This window comes from Bison bison, unplaced genomic scaffold (genome assembly GCF_000754665.1).
Source record: "Bison bison bison isolate TAMUID 2011002044 unplaced genomic scaffold, Bison_UMD1.0 scf7180017864476, whole genome shotgun sequence".
Taxonomy (NCBI): Eukaryota; Metazoa; Chordata; class Mammalia; order Artiodactyla; family Bovidae; genus Bison; species Bison bison.
Window position 1 is genome coordinate 322,660 of NW_011495037.1, and position 5,393 is coordinate 328,052.

General features: G+C 40.3%; 1 pseudogene; it reads left to right on the forward strand.

The window, feature by feature from the left end:
- The first annotated feature begins 4,481 nt into the window (after positions 1-4,481).
- LOC105004456 lies at positions 4,482-4,978 on the forward strand (annotated as a pseudogene).
- The last annotated feature ends 415 nt before the right edge of the window (positions 4,979-5,393 follow it).

The window sequence follows — 5,393 nt, forward strand, 5'->3', positions numbered from 1 at the left end:
GTTAGGGCTTGAGGTTGTTCAGTTCTAATAAGTTCCCAGGTGAGGTCAATGCCTCGAGTCAGTGAACCACACTCTTAGAAGCAAAGGAGTATAGTTAACAAGCATCAATATCAAATTTTCAGCCTAATTATCTTGGACTAAGGAGAGGTGAAAACTGGGATATGCCACCATTCACGTGTCCTTTCATAGCATCAGCACCAGTGGCCTCTTGTGGTCCTCCGAAAAAGACATAGATCAGTAGACTTCTCTCCCTAACACTCCACAGTTCTTGCTAGTCAGTTGTACAGTTTCAGTGGTGCTTTTGGGACAAAGCATAGGACTAAGGAGGATTGAGGGAGGGCTGTGCTGCAGTAAAAAGAGCAGCCAAGGGAGCAAGACTCTGAGGGGCCCTGCAGTGGGAGGGCTCTGGGTGCCCATGAGAGAGACCAGGAAGACAGACATAGGGCCAAACAAGAAAGCTGGGAGGCACCGATGACAGGCATGACTGACTTCCCAGTTTTGAGAAAGTCAGTCCAGGGCAGAGGTGCGAGGAATGTCAGTGAAATCCATACAATTTAGTTTGAGGATGGGGCCTGTCATGTCTGATGGAATGCCTTCACCCTCAGTAAGTGTTTGGGCATTTATCATTAAACCATCCCTCTGTCTTTACATATAGTACTCTTAGATCTGCCTTTTTAAAAATCTTCCTTCTTATTTATATTGGGAACTTTCATCAGAAAAAGGATGACCCAGAGGGATGGTATGGGGAGGGAGGTGGGAGGGGGGTTTAGGATGGGGAACACATGTATACCCATGGCGGATGCATGTTGATGTATGGCAAAACCAATATAATATTGTAAAGTAAAAATAATAATAATAATTTTAAAAAAGAACATTAAAAAAAGAAAGAACGGAAAATATTTTCTCCACAATTGCCATTAAAGAAACCCTATGCCAAATAATAAAAAGAAAATGCTGTCAGGCTGTACTCAAGGCAACATATGACTGCCGTGAATTATTCTGATTGATGACCCAGTGATGGGTGGGTGTGCACTGTGGTCTGGATGCTCAGCATCAGCATGGCAATATGGCAAGAAAATTTTCTGCTGCGTATGGGCTGTTGGCATAGGGATTTTTCTTCTCTGATTTACAGTCCTGTATTCTAACATCAGTTTTCATACTCTTCAAACTGGACAGTTTCTGGCAGTTGCACAGTCAAAGGTCAAATGGACAAGGTGACTAAAACCACATTCACGAGGGAGAAAGGCAGGACAGATCCTTGAGTCATATTCATGGTACAAATGGACGGCCAAATATTCTGTGGTTCCCTTAGAGGAGATTTGGTGTCAGTAGCCCAAATAACACTGCTGCCCTGGCTGACCCTCTATAATGGATCTTAATATAATGAGATCCCTGGGTGTATTAAAGAGTACAGCCCCCACCTCCAAGAGAATAAGACTTGTAGTGCAAGGTCATTTTTAATATAGGTCAGGAAGGAAGGAAAAGAAAAAGTCACCTGTCTTATCCTCCAAGTGACTTTGATAAATAATTTGTTGGCACATTAAATTTAGTTGAACTATACCATTCCTACTGCTATAAAACAAAGAAATGAGACTATCACGACCAAAATATTCCCCTTCTTGGTGATTCTTTATTAAAGTTGGCTGGTAACTTGAAACTTACTTCTAACAAGCCTTGAACCCTGAAGTCATTCTCCCCAGCAATGGTTCAGCAGCTGACATTTTATATCTACACTACATCTCAAGCCAAAAGAGCCTCTTTGCCTTTCCAAATATCCTGCCAACCTCCACCAGGGAATTCTGGATGGTGTGGAAGATTCAGGAAGTGAATTGAGGCTGCCAGGAATCTTCATCCAGGTTAATCAGCTCTGTAGACACTAGGAGAAAAGAAGCAAGCTGGCTGGCTGAGTGGTGCAGATAAGCAGATGGCTTGGGCACAAGTTAAATGAACTGCATATTGGCTTCCAAATTCTCCTGCATCTAAAGCCATCAAAACAACGTGATATTACTGCAGATTTCATTATCAACTTGATGAACATTTACCATAATGGGAGAGAGGGGACGATAAATTCAACACTTTGTTACCTTTAAATGTGAACTTCCCTTTTACAGTACACATCAAAAAGAGTTACGGGAATGAAATGTTAAAGACATCTAAATATTTTATTTTTAAGATAATTCCAAATTCATATATTTATGGTGATTATAAGGAGTCCAATTTAAAAATTGAATAATTACTCAAGGCGAAAAGACTGCAATTTTTGTGTGAAATATTTTATGACACATTTACTAATAAGAAAAGAAGATTGTATTCAGTTGCTTAAAGATTTCATTAATTTAGGAAACAAAGAATGTTATACTTTTCTGCCACTGATAATTGTTGCTTTCTTCCTAGGGAGTCCTATGATTTTAAATGATCTGAATGAACCCACACATGAAGAATGAATTTAGAGTCATAATTCCTTACTATTAATAGATAAACTTAGGTCAAGTCTGAAGCAGTAGGTATCAGGGAGTCTTAATTCTCAGTCTACACTAACTCATATATATAATACAAAATCAGAAAATGATGATTAAAAACTATGTGGCCTTTCATTTTCCCAGGAAAAAAAAGATAAATATCTATTTGCTGGAATAAAAAAGTATCACTTGGTGAATAAATTTGAAAATAAAAGTTTGTTTGGCTCACTCTCTCTGTTTATCAGCTCTCATGTTGAAGCACAGAATAGTGGTGGGTACCAGAACCAACATGAAAGGATCCAGCACTTGAACATATGCTGAGATTTGTAGGTCCTGATGACTCACTATTTTTAGTACTAAAGAAATTATTTATGTCATTATAAAGGTTTAACTTTGAGAATTCACCATTACTTTAGATAATTCATGAAGGCTAGAGCAAAGTGTTTTTTTTTTTAAATTAAAATGCAGCAATTTTAAGTAAAATGTTTTGAGGATCAGATAACCCAAAGAGCAAATAAAATCTTTGTGATTTTATGGAGTATGATGTATCTAATGGAATCTCCAAACCTAATAATGCATTGAATGAAAGTTTTAGCCTTCCTTGATTCCATTTGTTCTTCTACAACATTTTGTTATATCCAATATACTTTTTTGGGTGCTGGAAATACGAATGTATAGTAGACATCCATTTTGCCTACAAAGCACGTATCTTTCATTTTATGAATAACAGCACCTCCCTGTTTCTATGGGGAACTGCTTCACTTCTACTTGATCATTTGAATGACAGAAACTATTACTGCTCTCCCCACTCATGAATACAGAGCAGGACACTTGACTCCAAGTAGGCCAACCAAAGCACCCACTTCCCCTGGGAACAGTAATTGATCCGGAGATGAGCACATCTCAGAGGGACCAATCAGAGCCTGATTTTAGAAAGACACAGCTTCTTGAAGGACCAATCAGAGCCTGATATTAGAAAGACACAGCTTCTGGTGTGACTCATAGCCATGGCCACCATCACATGGAAGTATTTGAGAGAATAAAGCTGTCAACTACAGGCAAAAAGAAAAGAGAGTGTTGAAGACACTCAAGTACAACTGAAGTGCTTGAAATTCCTAGAGCAGCTGAACATTCTATAACTTGTCCTTCAGCCCTGTGAGCTACCCCCATAACCTTTCAAACAATTCATCCTTGTGTCACACATTAAGTCAACCCTTTACCAATGCAAGTTGAACCGCACCTGTCCACTAACAAGCAGATTTTTTCAGGATTTTTGACTACATGGAGGGTCAGCACTGCCTAACCCTCATTTTGTTCAAGGGCCAACTGTAGTTTGAGTTGAACTTCTACCTCTTAAAACCAGGTAAGTTCTATCTTCCTATATTGGGTGGCCAAACCCACCCAGTTGGTCCTCTGACATTACAGTCTAGTGAAAGAGAATATCAGTCAAATGATAAGTACATCTGTGGTTTCAAGATGTGTCAATACTACGAAGGGACACTGACAGACTTTCAACCCTTCACATAGCATGTTCACCAGAAACCCCGAAAACAAACCTTCCATCACTGGCTGAGCAATCTCCAAACTCCTTCAGTTTTGCAATCTGACTTGGAGCATAATTCTGAGCATAATTTCAGAAAGCTTTTATGAAAGGTTTCTGAGGGCTAGATTTAATCTACTAAACTCAGAAATCCACACTATGCACTAATCAAGTGTTCACTGGCCAGGTCTACAGACAAAGGGAGATTGATTACTTTGGCTAATGGCCAGTTGTGGGTTCCACAGGGAAATAGCAGCAAATGGACCTGGGGCTAAAGGAGCAAATACTTTCAATTAAAAAATTAAACATGTATTCCACATTTCCTAGAAGAAATTATATGTTAGGGTAACCAAGAGAAAAGTTATTCTTTACTGAATAATTTAAGATAATTGATATGAAAGGAAAAATAGAACTAGAAAAGCACCCTTGGGGGCGGAGCGACCTGCGTACGACGTGACGCCATCACGCTCCGGTAAGCCCTCTGCCGGGCGTACGCCGAAACTGTGGAGTTCTGAGGTGGGTTGTTTGCCAGTCCCGGAGCGCCGCAGCGTGGGAGCCCTCAAGGCGAAGTGACCAAAGCCACATCATGTCCGTAGTTCGTTCATCTGTCCATGCCAAATGGATCGTGGGTAAGGTGATTGGGACAGCAATGCAAAAAACTGCTAAAGTGAGAGTGACCAGACTTGTTCTGGATCCCTATTTATTAAAGTATTTTAATAAGCAAAAAACCTACTTTGCCCACGATGCTCTCCAGCAGTGCACCGTTGGGGATATTGTGCTTCTCAAGGCGCTCCCTGTCCCAAGAACAAAGCATGTGAAGCACGAACTGGCTGAGATCGTTTTCAAAGTTGGACAAGTCGTAGATCCAGTGACTGGAAAGCGCTGTGCAGGAACCACTTACCTGGAGAGCCCAGTTGATCTGGAGACCACCCCGCTAGCCAAAAACCTGGAAGAACTCAGTCTCTCCACAACACAGTGAAGGAGGATCGGAAAACAGAGCCAAAAGGGAATTTATAAGTTTACTCTATGGAAAAATTTTTCTCAGTTTCCTCACAAACCGTCCAGTTTCTCGTCTGGTATTTATGAAATCGCTAAAAGTAAAGTCTTTGTTATAATTTTTCATTAAAAAAAAAAAAAGCACCCTTGTGCAACCCCTTGCAACAGTCACCAGTGGACAGAGACATTAAATAGAAGGATGGGGAGCATTACAATGGAGGGACCAATGTTACCACCTGAACCAGTGATCAATCTTAGCATCCTTAGAAGTGAGAAAATCAGACACTGTGTGTCTTTCATGGTGGGACACAACACAAAGCACATAGCCTTGCCTATGAAGTATTTTTAGGAAACAAGTGAACCAGAATAAAATCAAGCCTATAGACATCTCTCATTTA